This window comes from Lithobates pipiens, unplaced genomic scaffold (genome assembly GCF_037356315.1).
Source record: "Lithobates pipiens isolate NorthernLeopardFrog02 unplaced genomic scaffold, aLitPip1_a1.2 Scaffold_19, whole genome shotgun sequence".
Lineage (NCBI taxonomy): Eukaryota > Metazoa > Chordata > Amphibia > Anura > Ranidae > Lithobates > Lithobates pipiens.
In genome coordinates, this window is record NW_027507764.1 from 198,406,808 (window position 1) to 198,429,101 (window position 22,294).

Sequence of the window (22,294 nt, forward strand, 5' to 3'; positions counted from 1 at the left end):
GGACGTCATTATCGTCAATTTTTGTTGCTGGGCGGCGTTATCGACAATTTTTGTTACTGGAGGTCGTTATCGACAACTGACATCGCTGGACGTCGTTATTGAGATTTTTTGCTGGAAGTCGTTATTGACAATTTTTTTCACTGGAGGTGGTTATCGACAATTGACATCGCTGGACGGCGTTATCGACAATTGACATCGCTGGACGGCATTATTGTCAATTTTCATTGCTGGAGTTCGTTATCGACAATTGACATCGCTGGATGGCCTTATCGACAATATTTGATGCTGGATGGCATTATCGTCAATTTTTGACGCTGGACGGTGTTATCAACAATTGACATTGCTGGACGCCGTTATCAACAATTGACATCGCTGGAGGTCGTTATTGAGATTTGTTGCTGGAAGTCATTATCGACAATTGACTTCGCTGGACGGCGTTATCGACAATTGACTTCGCTGGACGGCATTATTGTCAATTTTCATTGCTTGATGTCGTTATCGAGAATTGACATCGCTGGATAGCGTTATCGACAATTTTTAATGCTGGATGGCGTTATCGTCAATTTTTGACGCTGCACAGCGTTATCAACAATTGACATCGCTGGACGGCGTTATTGAAAATTGACATCGCTGGAGACCCTTATCGTCAATTTTTGTCTCTGGACAGCCGTAACGTCAATTTTTGTCGCTTGACAGCGTTATCAACAATTGACATCGCTGGATGTTGTTATCGACAATTTTTGTCACTGGAGGTCGTTATTGACAACTGACATCGCTGGACGTCGTTATTGAGATTTATGCTGGAAGTCGTTATTGACTATTTTTTTCACTGGAGGTGGTTATCGACAGTTGACATCTCTGGACGGCGTTATCGACAATTTTTGATGCTGGATGGCGTTATCGTCAATTTTCGATGCTCGATGTTGTTATCGACAATTGACATCACTGGATAGCGTTATCGACAATTTTTGATGCTGGATGGCGTTATCGTCAATTTTTGTCGCTGCGCGGCGTTATCAACAATTGACATCGCTGGATGTTGTTATCGACAATTTTTGTCACTAGAGGTCGTTATTGACAATTGACATCGCTGGAAGGCGTTATCGACAATCGACATCGCTGGACGGCATTATTGTCACTTTTCTTTGCTGGAGGTCGTTTATTGACAGCGCTGGATGGCGTTATTGACAATATTTGATGCTGGATGGCGTTATCGTCAATTTTTGTCGCTGGACGGCAGTATCAACAATTGACATCGCTGGACGGCGTTATTGAGATTTTTTGATGCTGGAAGTCGTTATTAATTTTTTTTCATTGGAGGTCGTTATCGACAATTGACATCGCTGGACGGCGTTATCGACAATTGACATCAGTGGACGGCATTATTGTCAATTTTCATTGCTTGATGTCGTTATCGAAAATTGACATCGCTGGACGGTGTTATCGACAATTGACATCGCTGGACGGTGTTATCGACAATTAACATCGCTGGCCGGTGTAATCGACAATTGACATCGCTGGCCGGTGTAATCGACAATTGACATCGCTGGATGGTGTAATCGACAATTGACATCGCTGGACGGTGTAATCGACAATTGACATCGCTGGATGGTGTAATTGACAATTGACATCGCTGGACGGTGTTATTGAGAATTTTCATTGCTGGAAGTCGTTATTGACAACTTTTGACGCTGGAGGTCAATTATTGACAATTGACATCGCTGGACGGCGTTATTGACAATCTTCGTTGCTTGAGGTCATTATTGACAATTGAAATCACTGGACGGCGTTATCGATCATTTTTGTCACTGGACAGCGTTATCAACAATTGACATCGCTGGACGGCTTTATCGAAAATTGACATCGCTGGACGGCGTTATTGACAATTTTAGTTGCTGGACGTCATTATTGTCAATTTTTGTCGCTGGGCAGTGTTACCAACAATTTTTGTCACTGGAGGTCGTTATCGACGATTGACATCGCTGGACGGCTTTATCGAAAATTGACATCGCTGGACGGCGTTATTGACAATTTTAGTTGCTGGACGTCATTATTGTCAATTTTTGTCGCTGGGCAGTGTTACCAACAATTTTTGTCACTGGAGTTCGTTATCGACAATTGACATTGCTGGATGGCGTTATCGACAATATTTGATGCTGGATGGCGTTATCGTAAATTTTTGACGCTGGACGGTGTTATCAACAATTGACATCGCTGGAGGTCGTTATTGAGATTTGTTGCTGGAAGTCGTTATCAACAATTGACTTCGCTGGACGGCGTTATCAACAATTGACATCGCTGGACGCCGTTATTGAGATTTTTCGTTGCTGGAAGTCGTTATTGACTTTTTTTTTCACTGGAGGTTGTTATCGACAATTGACATCGCTGGACGGCGTTATCGACAGTTGACTTTGCTGGATGGCATTATTGTCAATTTTCATTGCTTGAGGTCGTTATCGACAATTGACATCGCTGGATAGCGTTATCGACAATTTTTGATGCTGGATGTCGTTATCGTCAAGTTTTGCCGATGCACGGCGTTATCAACAATTGACATCGCTGGACGGGGTTATTGAAAATTGACATCGCTGGAGGTCGTTATCGACAATTTTTGTCTCTGGACAGCCGTAACGTCAATTTTTGCCGCTTGACAGCGTTATCAACAATTGACATCGCTGGATGTTGTTATCGACAATTTTTGTCACTAGAGGTCGTTATTGACAATTGAAATCGCTGGAAGGCGTTATCGACAATTGACATCGCTGGACGGCATTATTGTCACTTTTCATTGCTGGAGGTCGTTTATTGACAGCGCTGGATGGCGTTATCGACAATATTTGATGCTGGATGGCGTTATCGTCAATTTTTGTCGCTGGACGGCAGTATCAACAATTGACATCGCTGGACGGCGTTATTGAGATTTTTTGATGCTGGAAGTCGTTATTAATTTTTTTTCACTGGAGGTCGTTATCGACAATTGACATCGCTGGACGGCGTTATCGACAATTGACATCACTGGACGGCATTATTGTCAATTTTCATTGCTTGATGTCGTTATCGAAAATTGACATCGCTGGACGGTGTTATCGACAATTGACATCGCTGGACGGTGTTATCGACAATTGACATCGCTGGATGGTGTAATCGACAATTGACATCGCTGGACGGTGTAATTGACAATTGACATCGCTGGACGGTGTAATCGACAATTGACATCGCTGGACGGTGTAATCGACAATTGACATCGCTGGATGGCGTTATCGAAAATTGACATCGCTGGACGGTGTTATTGAGAATTTTCATTGCTGGAAGTCGTTATTGACAATTTTTGACGCTGGAGGTCAATTATTGACAATTGACATCGCTGGACGGCGTTATTGACAATCTTCGTTGCTTGAGGTCATTATCGACAATTGAAATCACTGGACGGCGTTATGGATCATTTTTGTCACTGGACAGCGTTATCAACGATTGACATCGCTGGACGGCTTTATCGAAAATTGACATCGCTGGACGGTGTTATTGACAATTTTAGTTGCTGGACGTCATTATTGTAAATTTTTGTCGCTGGGCAGTGTTACCAACAATTTTTGTCACTGGAGGTCGTTATCGACAATTGAAATCGCTGGACGGCGTTATCAACAATTGACATCGCTGGACGCCGTTATTGAGATTTTTCGTTGCTGGAAGTCGTTATTGACTTTTTTTTTCACTGGAGGTTGTTATCGACAATTGACATCGCTGGACGGCGTTATCAACAATTGACATCGCTGGACGCCGTTATTGGGATTTTTCGTTGCTGGAAGTCGTTATTGACTTTTTTTTTCACTGGAGGTTGTTATCGACAATTGACATCGCTGGACGGCGTTATCGACAGTTGACTTTGCTGGACGGCATTATTGTCAATTTTCATTGCTTGAGGTCGTTATCGACAATTAACATCGCTGGATAGCGTTATCGACAATTTTTGATGCTGGATGTCGTTATCGTCAATTTTTGCCGCTGCACGGCGTTATCTACAATTGACATCGCTGGACGGCGTTATTGAAAATTGACATCGCTGGAAGTCGTTATCGACAATTTTTGTCTCTGGACAGCCGTAACGTAAATTTTTGCCGCTTGACAGCGTTATCAACAATTGACATTGCTGCATGTTGTTATCGACAACATTAGCTGTATTAGATGTGTAGAGCCGGCCGATGTAGAGACGTGAGCGTTAGTCAGAGGCGTGGAACGCACGAGGAACTCCGGGCGACGGGAGATGACGTCACAGGGCATGCAACGCGTTTCTTGAGCTGGCAAGACCGTGTATGACAGGACGGCTGCGCTCCTTTATCAAGCTGGGCTCTTGGAATCAGGGCAGGGGTATAAATAGCACACAGGGGAGGGGAAGGGGGCGGGGATGCCGGAACCAATATACAGGCATAGGAACTAATAAGGCACGGACCAATGCGGGGGGACCATAATAATGTGAGGACACAGAACTAAATACAATGGAAACAGGAAGAAGAGGAGTAAATGGGAGAAAGAGTGGTGCAAGATATATGTATGGACATGTATATATATTTATTTATATATGTGTGGTGAAGTAAGAGGAGTTAGTAATGAAACTAAAGTGAAAAATGATAATAATGAAACAAATGAAAAAAACACAAGTGAAAAAAAACAGAAAAAAAAAAAGGGACTAAAAATAAAAATATAAGAATGAAGAAGAAATAAAAATGAAAATGATGGATGTTGAAATAAAAATATATATAAATATAAAAATAAAAAAATAATAAATAAAAATTAAAATAAATATAAAAATAATAATAATAATAATAATAAAAAAAAAAAATAATAATAATAATAAGAAACCCAGGGGGGGGGGGGTGGGCGGATGAGTGAGTGAGAGAGTGAGAGGTTGCACTGCCTGTGCCTCCCCTCGTCCCCCTCGATAGTTGCCTGGATGTAGAGCTTTAATTAGAGAACATGCAGCTTATACTGGGATGGCCCTACCTTTTTCCTCTGTAAATTCTGTGGAGGTAGCCCGAGTGAAACGGAGCCTGTGTGTCCGTAGCGGCGGAGGGAGATCCCGCGTGTGATCTAGCTATCGCGAGATCCCCTCGCAACGTTCCCGCGGAGAAGCGCAGAGCGAGCGGCGTACCCGGAGGTAGCCGAGGAGAGCCGAGGGAAAGCTACGCCGCCGCACGGGCTAAAGCATCGCGAGACCACAAACACACTGCAGCGCAGAAGAGGGCTTTTTGAACGCTGCATGTGGAACGGAGATCCCAGAATTTTGAACTAGCCAAGCGGAGCATCTGTGCAACCTGTGGCATCGGCCTGGGTTGTCACTGGAGGTCGTTATTGACAACTGACATCGTTGGATGTCGTTATTGAGATTTTTTGCTGGAAGTCGTTATTGACTATTTTTTTCACTGGAGGTGGTTATCGACAATTGACATCTCTGGACGGCGTTATCGACAATTTTTGATGCTGGATGGCTTTATCGTCAATTTTTGTCGCTGCGCGCCGTTATCAACAATTGACATCGCTGGATGTTGTTATCGACAATTTTTGTCACTAGAGGTCGTTATTGACAATTGACATCGCTGGAAGGCGTTATCGACAATTGACATCGCTGGACGGCATTATTGTCACTTTTCATTGCTGGAAGTCGTTTATTGACAGCGCTGGATGGCGTTATCGACAATATTTGATGCTGGATGGCGTTATCGTCAATTTTTGTCGCTGGACGGCAGTATCAACAATTGACATCGCTGGATGGCGTTATTGAGATTTCTTGATGCTGGAAGTCGTTATTAATTTTTTTTCATTGGAGGTCGTTATCGACAATTGACATCGCTGGACGGCGTTATCGACAATTGACATCACTGGACGGCATTATTGTCAATTTTCATTGCTTGATGTCGTTATCGACAATTGACATCGCTGGATAGCGTTATCGACAATTTTTGATGCTGGATGGCGTTATCGTCAATTTTTGTCGCTGCGCGGCGTTATCAACAATTGACATCGCTGGACGGCGTTATTGAAAATTTACATCACTGGAGGTCGTTATCGACAATTTTTGTCTCTGGACAGCCGTAACGTAAATTTTTGCCGCTTGACAGCGTTATCAACAATTGACATCACTGAATGTTGTTATGGACAATTTTTTTCACTAGAGGTCGTTATTGACAATTGACATCGCTGGACGGCATTATTGTCAATTTTCACTGCTGGAGGTCGTTATGGACAATTGACATCGCTGGACGGCGTTATGGACAATTGACATCGCTGGACGTCATTATCGACAATTTTTGATGCTGGATGGCGTTATCGTCAATTTTTGTCGCTGGACGGCGTTATTGAGAATTTTCATTGCTGGAAGTCGTTATTGACAATTTTTGTCGCTGTAGGTCAATTATCGACAATTGACATCTCTGGACGCCGTTATTGACAATTTTCATTGCTGGAGGCCGTTAACAATTGACATCGCTGGATGGAGTTAGTGACAATTTTCGTTGCTGGAGGTCATTATTGACAATTGACATCGCTGGACGGCGTTATCAACAATTGACATCGCTGGACGCCGTTATTGAGATTTTTCGTCGCTGGAAGTCGTTATTGACTATTTTTTTCACTGGAGGTCGTTAACGACAATTGACATCGCTGGACGGCGTTATTGACAATCTTCGTTGCTTGAGGTCATTATCGACAATTTAAATCACTGGACGGCGTTATCGATCATTTTTGTCACTGGCAGCGTTATCAACGATTGACATCGCTGGACGGCTTTATCGAAAATTGACATCGCTGGACGGCGTTATTGACAATTTTAGTTGCTGGACGTCATTATTGTCAATTTTTGTCGCTGGGCAGTGTTACCAACAATTTTTGTCACTGGAGGTCGTTATCGACAATTGACATCGCTGGACGGCGTTATCAACAATTGACATCGCTGGACGCCGTTATTGGGATTTTTCGTTGCTGGAAGTCGTTATTGACTATTTTTTTCACTGGAGGTTGTTATCGACAATTGACATCGCTGGACGGCGTTATCGACAGTTGACTTTGCTGGACGGCATTATTGTCAATTTTCATTGCTTGAGGTCGTTATCGACAATTGACATCGCTGGATAGCGTTATCGACAATTTTTGATGCTGGATGTCATTATCGTCAATTTTTGCCGCTGCACGGCGTTATCAACAATTGACATTGCTGGACGGCGTTATTGAAAATTGACATCGCTGGAGGTCGTTATCGACAATTTTTGTCTCTGGACAGCTGTAACGTCAATTTTTGCCGCTTGACAGCGTTATCAACAATTGACATCGCTGCATGTTGTTATCGACAACATTAGACAACATTAGCTGTATTAGATGTGCAGAGCCGGCCGATGTAGAGACGTGTGCGTTAGTCCGAGGCGTGGAACGCACGAGGAACTCCGGGCGACGGGACATGACGTTACAGGGCATGCAACGCGTTTCTTGAGCTGGCAAGACCGTGTCTGACAGGACGGCTGCGCTCCTTTATCAAGCTGGGCTCTTGGAATCAGGGCAGGGGTATAAATAGCACACAGGGGAGGGGAAGGGGGCGGGGATGCCGGAACCAATATACAGGCATAGGAACTAATAAGGCACGGACCAATGCGGGGGGACCATAATATTGTGAGGACACAGAACTAAATACAATGGAAACAGGAAGAAGAGGAGTAAATGGGAGAAAGAGTGGTGCAAGATATATGTATGGACATGTATATATATTTATTTATATATGTGTGGTGAAGTAAGAGGAGTTAGTAATGAAACTAAAGTGAAAAATGATAATAATGAAACAAATGAAAAAAACACAAGTGAAAAAAAACAGAAAAAAAAAGGAACTAAAAATAAAAATATAAGAATGAAGAAGAAATAAAAATGAAAATGATGGATGTGGAAATAAAAATAAAAATATATATAAATCTAAAAAAAAAAAAAAAAAAAAAAAAAATTAAAAAAAATATAAAAATAATAATAATAATAATAATAATAAAAAAAATAATAATAATAATAATAAAAAAATATATATATATATGAAAAAGGAAAAATGGATGAAAGTGGGTGGGAATTCGTAAATATTAGCAAGATGGATACAAAGGATACTTGACAACGTCATATATATACTATTCCTGTAAAGCCAACTGTATGAAAGGGAAAAAAAAAAAAATATATATATATATATATATATATATATATATATATATATAATTATATATATATATATATATATATATATAATAACATATAATAATATTAATAGACAATTTTTGTCTCTGGACAGCCGTAACGTCAATTTTTGTCGCTTGACAGTGTTATCAATAATTGACATCGCTGGATGTTGTTATCGACAATTTTTGTCACTAGAGGTCGTTCTTGCCAATTGACATCGCTGGACAGCGTTATTGACAATTTTTGTTGCTGGACGTCATTATCGTCAATTTTTGTTGCTGGGCGGCGTTATCGACAATTTTTGTTACTGGAGGTCGTTATCGACAACTGACATCGCTGGACGTCGTTATTGAGATTTTTTGCTGGAAGTCGTTATTGACAATTTTTTTCACTGGAGGTGGTTATCGACAATTGACATCGCTGGACGGCGTTATCGACAATTGACATCGCTGGATGGCATTATTGTCAATTTTCATTGCTGGAGTTCGTTATCGACAATTGACATCGCTGGATAGCGTTATCGACAATTTATGATGCTGGAAGTCGTTATCGTAAATTTTTGCCGCTGCACGGCGTTATCAACAATTGACATCGCTGGACAGTGTTATTGAAAATTGACATCGCTGGAGGTCGTTATCGACAATTTTTGTCTCTGGACAGCCGTAACGTCAATTTTTGCCGCTTGACAGCGTTATCAACAATTGACATCGCTGCATGTTGTTATCGACAACATTAGACAACATTAGCTGTATTAGATGTGCAGAGCCGGCCGATGTAGAGACGTGAGCGTTAGTCCGAGGCGTGGAACGCACGAGGAACTCCGGGCGATGGGAGATGACGTCACAGGGCATGCAACGCGTTTCTTGAGCTGGCAAGACCGTGTATGACAGGACGGCTGCGCTCCTTTATCAAGCTGGGCTCTTGGAATCAGGGCAGGGGTATAAATAGCACACAGGGGAGGGGAAGGGGGCGGGGATGCCGGAACCAATATACAGGCATAGGAACTAATAAGGCACGGACCAATGCGGGGGGACCATAATATTGTGAGGACACAGAACTAAATACAATGGAAACAGGAAGAAGAGGAGTAAATGGGAGAAAGAGTGGTGCAAGATATATGTATGGACATGTATATATATTTATTTATATATGTGTGGTGAAGTAAGAGGAGTTAGTAATGAAACTAAAGTGAAAAATGATAATAATGAAACAAATGAAAAAAACACAAGTGAAAAAAAACAGAAAAAAAAAAGGAACTAAAAATAAAAATATAAGAATGAAGAAGAAATAAAAATGAAAATGATGGATGTGGAAATAAAAAAAAATATATATAAATATAAAAATAAAAAAAGAATAAATAAAAATTAAAATAAATATAAAAATAATAATAATAATAATAATAATAATAAAAAAAAAAATATATGAAAAAGGAAAAATGGATGAAAGTGGGTGGGAATTCGTAAATATTAGCAAGATGGATACAAAGGATACTTGACAACGTCATATATACTATTCCTGTAAAGCCAACTGTATGAAAGGGAAAAAAAAATATATATATATATATATAATTATATATATATATATATATATATAATAACATATAATAATATTAATAGACAATTTTTGTCTCTGGACAGCCGTAACGTCAATTTTTGTCGCTTGACAGCGTTATCAATAATTGACATCGCTGGATGTTGTTATCGACAATTTTTGTCACTAGAAGTCGCTCTTGACAATTGACATCGCTGGACAGCGTTATTGACAATTTTCGTTGCTGGACGTCATTATCGTCAATTTTTGTTGCTGGGCGGCGTTATCGACAATTTTTGTTACTGGAGGTCATTATCGACAACTGACATCGATGGACGTCGTTATTGAGATTTTTTGCTGGAAGTCGTTATTGACAATTTTTTTCACTGGAGGTGGTTATCGACAATTGACATCGCTGGACGGCGTTATCGACAATTGACATTGCTGGACGGCATTATTGTCAATTTTCATTGCTGGAGTTCGTTATCGACAATTGACATCGCTGGATAGCGTTATCGACAATTTATGATGCTGGATGTCGTTATCGTCAATTTTTGCCGCTGCACGGCGTTATCAACAATTGACATCGCTGGACAGTGTTATTGAAAATTGACATCGCTGGAGGTCGTTATCGACAATTTTTGTCTCTGGACAGCCGTAACGTCAATTTTTGCCGCTTGACAGCGTTATCAACAATTGACATCGCTGCATGTTGTTATCGACAACATTAGACAACATTAGCTGTATTAGATGTGCAGAGCCGGCCGATGTAGAGACGTGAGCGTTAGTCCGAGGCGTGGAACGCACGAGGAACTCCGGGCGACGGGAGATGACGTCACAGGGCATGCAACGCGTTTCTTGAGCTGGCAAGACCGTGTATGACAGGACGGCTGCGCTCCTTTATCAAGCTGGGCTCTTGGAATCAGGGCAGGGGTATAAATAGCACACAGGGGAGGGGAAGGGGGCGGGGATGCCGGAACCAATATACAGGCATAGGAACTAATAAGGCACGGACCAATGCGGGGGGACCATAAAATTGTGAGGACACAGAACTAAATACAATGGAAACAGGAAGAAGAGGAGTAAATGGGAGAAAGAGTGGTGCAAGATATATGTATGGACATGTATATATATTTATTTATATATGTGTGGTGAAGTAAGAGGAGTTAGTAATGAAACTAAAGTGAAAAATGATAATAATGAAACAAATGAAAAAAACACAAGTGAAAAAAAACAGAAAAAAAAAAGGAACTAAAAATAAAAATATAAGAATGAAGAAGAAATAAAAATGAAAATGATGGATGTGGAAATAAAAATAAAAATATATATAAATATAAAAATAAAAAAAGAATAAATAAAAATTAAAATAAATATAAAAATAATAATAATATTAATAATAATAATAATAATAATAAAAAATAATAATAATAATAATAAAAAAAAAAATATATGAAAAAGGAAAAATGGATGAAAGTGGGTGGGGATTCGTAAATATTAGCAAGATGGATACAAAGGATACTTGACAACGGAATATACAATTTTTTTCACTGGAGGTGGTTATCGACAATTGACATCGCTGGACGGCGTTCTCGACAATTGACATCGCTGGACGGCATTATTGTCAATTTTCATTGCTGGAGTTCGTTATCGACAATTGACATCGCTGGATGGCGTTATCGACAATATTTGATGCTGGATGGCATTATCGTCAATTTTTGACGCTGGACGGTGTTATCAACAATTGACATCGCTGGAGGTCGTTATTGAGATTTGTTGCTGGAAGTCGTTATCGACAATTGACTTCACTGGACGGCGTTATCGACAATTGACTTCGCTGGACGGCATTATTGTCAATTTTCATTGCTTGATGTCGTTATCGACAATTGACATCGCTGGATAGCGTTATCGACAATTTTTGATGCTGGATAGCGTTATCGTCAATTTTTGACGCTGCACAGCGTTATCAACAATTGACATCGCTGGACGGCGTTATTGAAAATTGACATCGCTGGAGGCCATTATCGTCAATTTTTGTCTCTGGACAGCCATAACGTCAATTTTTGTCGCTTGACAGCGTTATCAACAATTGACATCGCTGGATGTTGTTATCGACAATTTTTGTCACTGGAGGTCGTTATTGACAACTGACATTGTTGGACGTCGTTATTGAGATTTTTTGCTGGAAGTTGTTATTGACTATTTTTTTCACTGGAGGTGGTTATCGACAATTGACATCTCTGGACGGCGTTATCGACAATTTTTGATGCTGGATGGCGTTATCGTCAATTTTCATTGCTCAATGTCGTTATCGACAATTGACATCACTGGATAGCGTTATCGACAATTTTTGATGCTGGATGGCTTTATCGTCAATTTTTGTCGCTGCGCGCCGTTATCAACAATTGACATCGCTGGATGTTGTTATCGACAATTTTTGTCACTAGAGGTCGTTATTGACAATTGACATCGCTGGAAGGCGTTATCGACAATTGACATCGCTGGACGGCATTATTGTCACTTTTTATTGCTGGAGGTCGTTTATTGACAGCGCTGGATGGCGTTATCGACAATATTTGATGCTGGATGGCGTTATCGTCAATTTTTGTCGCTGGACGGCAGTATCAACAATTGACATCGCTGGACGGCGTTATTGAGATTTTTTGATGCTGGAAGTCGTTATTAATTTTTTTTCATTGGAGGTCGTTATCGACAATTGACATCGCTGGACGGCATTATTGTCAATTTTCATTGCTTGATGTCGTTATGGACAATTGACATCGCTGGATAGCGTTATCGACAATTTTTGATGCTGGATGGCGTTATCGTCAATTTTTGTCGCTGCGCGGCGTTATCAACAATTGACATCGCTGGATGGCATTATTGAAAATTTACATCACTGGAGGTCGTTATCGACAATTTTTGTCTCTGGACAGCCGTAACGTAAATTTTTGCCGCTTGACAGCGTTATCAACAATTGACATCACTGAATGTTGTTATGGACAATTTTTTTCACTAGAGGTCGTTATTGACAATTGACATCGCTGGACGGCATTATTGTCAATTTTCACTGCTGGAGGTCGTTATGGACAATTGACATCGCTGGACGGCGTTATGGACAATTGACATCGCTGGACGTCATTATCGACAATTTTTGATGCTGGATGGCGTTATCGTCAATTTTTGTCGCTGGACGGCATTATTGAGAATTTTCATTGCTGGAAGTCGTTATTGACAATTTTTGTCGCTGTAGGTCAATTATCGACAATTGACATCTCTGGACGCCGTTATTGACAATTTTCATTGCTGGAGGCCGTTAACAATTGACATCGCTGGATGGAGTTAGTGACAATTTTCGTTGCTGGAGGTCATTATTGACAATTGACATCGCTGGACGGCGTTATCAACAATTGACATCGCTGGACGCCGTTATTGAGATTTTTCGTCGCTGGAAGTCGTTATTGACTATTTTTTTCACTGGAGGTCGTTAACGACAATTGACATCGCTGGATGGTGTTATCGACAATTGACATCGCTGGACGGCGTTATTGACAATCTTCGTTGCTTGAGGTCATTATCGACAATTTAAATCACTGGACGGCGTTATCGATCATTTTTGTCACTGGCAGCGTTATCAACGATTGACATCGCTGGACGGCTTTATCGAAAATTGACATCGCTGGACGGCGTTATTGACAATTTTAGTTGCTGGACGTCATTATTGTAAATTTTTGTCGCTGGGCAGTGTTACCAACAATTTTTGTCACTAGAGGTCGTTATCGACAATTGACATCGCTGGACGGCGTTATCAACAATTGACATCGCTGGACGCCGTTATTGGGATTTTTCGTTGCTGGAAGTCGTTATTGACTATTTTTTTCACTGGAGGTTGTTATCGACAATTGACATCGCTGGACGGCGTTATCGACAGTTGACTTTGCTGGACGGCATTATTGTCAATTTTCATTGCTTGAGGTCGTTATCGACAATTGACATCGCTGGATAGCGTTATCGACAATTTTTGATGCTGGATGTCGTTATCGTCAATTTTTGCCGCTGCACGGCGTTATCAACAATTGACATCGCTGGACAGCGTTATTGAAAATTGACATCGCTGGAGGTCGTTATCGACAATTTTTGTCTCTGGACAGCCGTAACGTAAATTTTTGCCGCTTGACAGCGTTATCAACAATTGACATCGCTGCATGTTGTTATCGACAACATTAGACAACATTAGCTGTATTAGATGTGCAGAGCCGGCCGATGTAGAGACGTGTGCGTTAGTCCGAGGCGTGGAACGCACGAGGAACTCCGGGCGACGGGAGATGACGTCACAGGGCATGCAACGCGTTTCTTGAGCTGGCAAGACCGTGTATGACAGGACGGCTGCGCTCCTTTATCAAGCTGGGCTCTTGGAATCAGGGCAGGGGTATAAATAGCACACAGGGGAGGGAAAGGGGGCGGGGATGCCGGAACCAATATACAGGCATAGGAACTAATAAGGCACGGACCAATGCGGGGGGACCATAATATTGTGAGGACACAGAACTAAATACAATGGAAACAGGAAGAAGAGGAGTAAATGGGAGAAAGAGTGGTGCAAGATATATGTATGGACATGTATATATATTTATTTATATATGTGTGGTGAAGTAAGAGGAGTTAGTAATGAAACTAAAGTGAAAAATGATAATAATGAAACAAATGAAAAAAACACAAGTGAAAAAAAACAGAAAAAAAAGGAACTAAAAATAAAAATATAAGAATGAAGAAGAAATAAAAATGAAAATGATGGATGTGGAAATAAAAATAAAAATATATATAAATATAAAAATAAAAAAAGAATAAATAAAAATTAAAATAAATATAAAAATAATAATAATAATAATAATAATAATAAAAAAAAAATAATAATAATAAAAAAAAAAAATATATGAAAAAGGAAAAATGTATGAAAGTGGGTGGGAATTCGTAAATATTAGCAAGATGGATACAAAGGATACTTGACAACGGAATATATACTATTCCTGTAAAGCCAACTGTATGAAAGGGAAAAAAAAATATATATATATATATATATATATATATATATATATATATATATATATATATATATATATATATATATATATATATATATATATATGTATATATATAATAACATATAATAATATTAATAGACAATTTTTGTCTCTGGACAGCCGTAACGTCAATTTTTGTCGCTTGACAGCGTTATCAACAATTGACATCGCTGGATGTTGTTATCGACAATTTTTGTCACTAGAGGTCGTTCTTGACAATTGACATCGCTGGACAGCGTTATTGACAATTTTCGTTGCTGGACGTCATTATCGTCAATTTTTGTTGCTGGACGGCGTTATCGACAATTTTTGTTAATGGAGGTCGTTATCGACAACTGACATCGCTGGACGTCGTTATTGAGATTTTTTGCTGGAAGTTGTTATTGACAATTTTTTTCACTGGAGGTGGTTATCGACAATTGACATCGCTGGACGGCGTTATCGACAATTGACATCGCTGGATGGCACTATTGTCAATTTTCATTGCTGGAGTTCGTTATCGACAATTGACATCGCTGGATAGCGTTATCGACAATTTTTGATGCTGGATGTCGTTATCGTCAATTTTTGCCGCTGCACGGCGTTATCAACAATTGACATCGCTGGACAGCGTTATTGAAAATTGACATCGCTGGAGGTCGTTATCGACAATTTTTGTCTCTGGACAGCCGTAACGTCAATTTTTGCCGCTTGACAGCGTTATCAACAATTGACATCGCTGCATGTTGTTATCGACAACATTAGACAACATTAGCTGTATTAGATGTGCAGAGCCGGCCGATGTAGAGACGTGAGCGTTAGTACGAGGCGTGGAACGCACGAGGAACTCCGGGCGACGGGATATGACGTCACAGGGCATGCAGCGCGTTTCTTGAGCTGGCAAGACCATGTATGACAGGACGGCTGCGCTCCTTTATCAAGCTGGGCTCTTGGAATCAGGGCAGGGGTATAAATAGCACACAGGGGAGGGGAAGGGGGCGGGGATGCCGGAACCAATATACAGGCATAGGAACTAATAAGGCACGGACCAATGCGGGGGGACCATAATATTGTGAGGACACAGAACTAAATACAATGGAAACAGGAAGAAGAGGAGTAAATGGGAGAAAGAGTGGTGCAAGATATATGTATGGACATGTATATATATATTTATTTATATATGTGTGGTGAAGTAAGAGGAGTTAGTAATGAAACTAAAGTGAAAAATGATAATAATGAAACAAATGAAAAAAACACAAGTGAAAAAAAACAGAAAAAAAAGGAACTAAAAATAAAAATATAAGAATGAAGAAGAAATAAAAATGAAAATGATGGATGTGGAAATAAAAATAAAAATATATATAAATATAAAAATAAAAAAAGAATAAATAAAAATTAAAATAAATATAAAAATAATAATAATAATAATAATAAAAAATAATAATAATAATAATAATGAAAAAAAAATATATATGAAAAAGGAAAAATGTATGAAAGTGGGTGGGAATTCGTAAATATTAGCAAGATGGATACAAAGGATACTTGACAACGGAATATATACTATTCCTGTAAAGCCAACTGTATGAAAGGGAAAAAAAAAAATATATATATAAAATTTTATATATATATATATATATATATATATATATATATATATATATATATATATATATATAATAATAATATTAATAGACAATTTTTGTCTCTGGACAGCCGTAACGTCAATTTTTGTCGCTTGAAAGCGTTATCAACAATTGACATCGCTGGATGTTGTTATCGACAATTTTTGTCACTAGAGGTCGTTCTTGACAATTGACATCGCTGGACAGCGTTATTGACAATTTTCGTTGCTGGACGTCATTATCGTCAATTTTTGTTGCTGGGCGGCGTTATCGACAATTTTTGTTACTGGAGGTCGTTATCGACAACTGACATCGCTGGACGTCGTTATTGAGATTTTTTGCTGGAAGTCGTTATTGACAATTTTTTTCACTGGAGGTGGTTATCGACAATTGACATCGCTGGACGGCGTTATCGACAATTGACATCGCTGGACGGCATTATTGTCAATTTTCATTGCTGGAGTTCGTTATCGACAATTGACATTGCTGGATAGCGTTATCGACAATTTTTGATGCTGGATGTCGTTATCGTCAATTTTTGCCGCTGCACGGCGTTATCAACAATTGACATCGCTGGACAGCGTTATTGAAAATTGACATCGCTGGAGGTCGTTATCGACAATTTTTGTCTCTGGACAGCCGTAACGTTAATTTTTGCCGCTTGACAGCGTTATCAACAATTGACATCGCTGCATGTTGTTATCGACAACATTAGACAACATTAGCTGTATTAGATGTGCAGAGCCGGCCGATGTAGAGACGTGAGCGTTAGTCCGAGGCGTGGAACGCACGAGGAACTCCGGGCGACGGGAGATGACGTCACAGGGCATGCAACGCGTTTCTTGAGCTGGCAAGACCGTGTATGACAGGACGGCTGCGCTCCTTTATCAAGCTGGGCTCTTGGAATCAGGGCAGGGGTATAAATAGCACACAGGGGAGGGGAAGGGGGCGGGGATGCCGGAACCAATATACAGGCATAGGAACTAATAAGGCACGGACCAATGCGGGGGGACCATAATATTGTGAGGACACAGAACTAAATACAATGGAAACAGGAAGAAGAGGAGTAAATGGGAGAAAGAGTGGTGCAAGATATATGTATGGACATGTATATATATATTTATTTATATATGTGTGGTGAAGTAAGAGGAGTTAGTAATGAAACTAAAGTGAAAAATGATAATAATGAAACAAATGAAAAAAACACAAGTGAAAAAAAACAGAAAAAAAAGGAACTAAAAATAAAAATATAAGAATGAAGAAGAAATAAAAATGAAAATGATGGATGTGGAAATAAAAATAAAAATATATATAAATATAAAAATAAAAAAAGAATAAATAAAAATTAAAATAAATATAAAAATAATAATAATAATAATAATAAAAAATAATAATAATAATAATAATGAAAAAAAAATATATATGAAAAAGGAAAAATGTATGAAAGTGGGTGGGAATTCGTAAATATTAGCAAGATGGATACAAAGGATACTTGACAACGGAATATATACTATTCCTGTAAAGCCAACTGTATGAAAGGGAAAAAAAAAAAATATATATAAAATTTTATATATATATATATATATATATATATATATATATATATATATATAATAATAATATTAATAGACAATTTTTGTCTCTGGACAGCCGTAACGTCAATTTTTGTCGCTTGAAAGCGTTATCAACAATTGACATCGCTGGATGTTGTTATCGACAATTTTTGTCACTAGAGGTCGTTCTTGACAATTGACATCGCTGGACAGCGTTATTGACAATTTTCGTTGCTGGACGTCATTATCGTCAATTTTTGTTGCTGGGCGGCGTTATCGACAATTTTTGTTACTGGAGGTCGTTATCGACAACTGACATCGCTGGACGTCGTTATTGAGATTTTTTGCTGGAAGTCGTTATTGACAATTTTTTTCACTGGAGGTGGTTATCGACAATTGACATCGCTGGACGGCGTTATCGACAATTGACATCGCTGGACGGCATTATTGTCAATTTTCATTGCTGGAGTTCGTTATCGACAATTGACATCGCTGGATAGCGTTATCGACAATTTTTGATGCTGGATGTCGTTATCGTCAATTTTTGCCGCTGCACGGCGTTATCAACAATTGACATCGCTGGACAGCGTTATTGAAAATTGACATCGCTGGAGGTCGTTATCGACAATTTTTGTCTCTGGACAGCCGTAACGTTAATTTTTGCCGCTTGACAGCGTTATCAACAATTGACATCGCTGCATGTTGTTATCGACAACATTAGACAACATTAGCTGTATTAGATGTGCAGAGCCGGCCGATGTAGAGACGTGAGCGTTAGTCCGAGGCGTGGAACGCACGAGGAACTCCGGCCGACGGGAGATGACGTCACAGGGCATGCAACGCGTTTCTTGAGCTGGCAAGACCGTGTATGACAGGACGGCTGCGCTCCTTTATCAAGCTGGGCTCTTGGAATCAGGGCAGGGGTATAAATAGCACACAGGGGAGGGGAAGGGGGCGGGGATGCCGGAACCAATATACAGGCATAGGAACTAATAAGGCACGGACCAATGCGGGGGGACCATAATATTGTGAGTAGGGATGAGCTTCGTGTTCGAGTCGAACGTACGTTCGACTCGAACATTGGCTGTTCGGCCGTTCGGCGAATTCCGAACGTTTGGGCCGTTCGCGTCAAAATTCGAGTGACGCGCGCGCGGACCACAATGCACTGCGGTGGCGCAGTGCATTGCTGCCCCATGATTGGCCAAGCATGCACTGTGACCCCGCATGCTTGGCCAATCGCAGCGCCGGCAGCGAGGAGAGCCATGATTGGCCACAGGCATCCTGCCTGTGGCCAATCATAGCTCAGGCTGTGTAGTGCACGCCCCACACTATATAAGGCCGCCTTTGAGGCGGCTTCGTGTAGTGTGTTACTTAGCATCTGAAGCAGTGGGTGTTCTGTGTACCTTCAACACAGTACACACCAATCGTTTTTGGCTGATTTCCTATCTTGCTGCTGTGTAGTGGTTGTTGTCTGTGCCCTGACTGCAGTATACACCACTATATTCACCTCACCTATATAGCTAGTGATCTAGCTTTAACCACTTAACAACTGCCCATTGCCGATTAACGGCTTCAGGGCGGTTGTTTAACTCTGAGAGGCCGTTAATTAACGGCCTCCCAGAATTCTGCTCTCGCGTGCCCCGAGGTGTGCGCACTCGAGAGCATCCGTGACCGCCGGGTCGCATCACGGATCACGGTAAACGGCCGCTCATAGCGGCCGTTTACCACGTGATTGCTCCGTCAAATGACGGAGTGATCACTTGGAAACAAACCGGCGTCATGTTATGACGCCTGTTCCTCCCTCCCCTCTCTGTACCGATCGGTACAGCGGAGGGGAAAGAGATCGGTGTCAGCAGCGATGTGGGCTGCATCTGCAGTGCCCACATCACTGCTCACCGAATTTAACCCCTCAATTCCCTGCCAATACTCTGCAATACCAGTGCATACTCTGCAGTACCCTGCCATTACTCTGCAGTACCCCGCCATTACTCTGCAGTGCAGTACCCTGCCATTACTCTGCAGTGCAGTACCCTGCCATTACTCTGCAGTACCCCCCATTACTCTGCAGTAACCCCCATTACTCTGCAGTACCCCCCATTACTCTGTAGTACCCCCCAATACTCTGCAGTACCCTGCTATTACTCTGTAGTACCCCGCCAATACTCTGTAATACCCTGCCATAAATTGCCATACCCAGCCATACTCAGAGATACCCAGCCATACTCGGTGATACCCTGAAATACCCAGCCATAGACGCCCCCCACCCCTCACCGCCCTCCGGTGCTTCTACCAACTCGCCAGTACGATCAAAGCCAGAATCTTTTTTTTATTTTTTATTTCAGGCTTCCCAGCCTACAGGTGAGATGTGGGGTCATATTGACCCCCCAGATTTCACTGTAAAGAGGACCTGTCACCCCATATTCCTATTACAAGGGATGTTTACATTTCTTGTAATAGGAATAAAAGTGATCAAAAATATATTTTTGGGGAAAAAAATGTCAAACTAACATAAATAAAGTAAAATGAACAATAAAAAAATAAAATTAAAATTAAAGCGCCCATGTCCCCATGTGCTCGCATGTGCCACACATGTGAGGTATCGCCGAGAATGTTAGAGCGAGAGCAATAATTCTAGTCCTAGACCTCCTCTGCAACTCAAAACATGAAACCAGTAAAAAAAAAATTTAAGCGTCGCCTATGGGGATTTTTTAAGTAGCGACGTTTGGCGCCATTCCACGGGCATGTGCAATTTTGAAGAGTGACATGTTTGATATCTATTTACTCAGCATAACTTCATCTTTCACTTTATGCAAACATTGGGCTAACAAGTGGTTAATAATAGAGCTTGCAGTCAGTAGTGTTAGGAGATAGTGCGTGCTGTCTGCGTGCTCTGTACCCAGTACATACCGCTATAATATAGGGCAGGCCCCTACTTTCAAACATCCAACTTACAAACATCTCCTACTTGCAAACGCAAGGAGACAGCAGCAAGTGAGATGAAAAAAGATGGACGACAAAACAAATTATACAGGGGTGATAACCCTTCCCTATGTTTTCCAAAAAGCTTAAAGATTTTTTGACTGGAGCTACACTTTAAAAATGTACCGGTTGAAAATGACAAACAGATTCAACTTAACACAACAAACCTACACAGTCCCTGTCTTGTTTGCACCGCCTGTATACTGCTGTTCTGAGTATATAGGGCCTGGGGGCCACACGCATTTCCTTTTTTTAATATGGGTACGGGGTTCCCCTTAATATGCGTACAAGACCCAAATAGGCTGGTAATGGGCAGGGAGGGCTACCCATGCCATGTTTCTCAATGATTTTCAACCATATTGCAGGAACCAGATATAACATTAAAACCGCAAGCAGTTTTAAATGGTGTTATTTCCGTTTAATGTCATTTTGTGCAGGGACTGTTCTAAACACGGGAAACACGTGGCACTTCACAGGCATACTACAGACCCCCCCCAGGCACCATATTTAAAGGAATATTTCACTTTTTTTTTTTCACTTTAATCGTCATTAAAATCAGTGCTCCCGCCAAAACGGCAGTTTTTAAAACTTTTTTTTGCAGTGACCCATGTCCCCTGAGGCAGGAGGCAGGTCCCCAAACCCTTTTTAGGACACTATCTTGCATATTAGCCGTTAAAATTAGCACTTTCCAATTCGAATGTTCGAGTCCCATAGACTTCAATGGGGTTCTAACGTTCGTACGGAACGCGGGGGTCGTTCGCAAGTTCTGGTGCGAACCGAACCGGGGGGTGTTCGGCTCATCCCTAATTGTGAGGACACAGAACTAAATACAATGGAAACAGGAAGAAGAGGAGTAAATGGGAGAAAGAGTGGTGCAAGATATATGTATGGACATGTATATATATTTATTTATATATGTGTGGTGAAGTAAGAGGAGTTAGTAATGAAACTAAAGTGAAAAATGCTAATAAGGAAACAAATGAAAAAAACACAAGTGAAAAAAAACAGAAAAAAAAAAAGGAACTAAAAATAAAAATATAAGAATGAAGAAGAAATGAAAATGATGGATGTGGAAATAAAAATAAAAATATATATAAATATAAAAATAAAAAAAGAATAAATAAAAATTAAAATAAATATAAAAATAATAAAAATAATAATAATAAAAAAAAATAATAATAATAATAATTAAAAAAAAAATATATGAAAAAGGAAAAATGGATGAAAGTGGGTGGGAATTCGTAAATATTAGCAAGATGGATACAAAGGATACTTGACAACGGAATATATACTATTCCTGTAAAGCCAACTGTATGAAAGGGAAAAAAAAAAATATATATATATATATATATATATATAT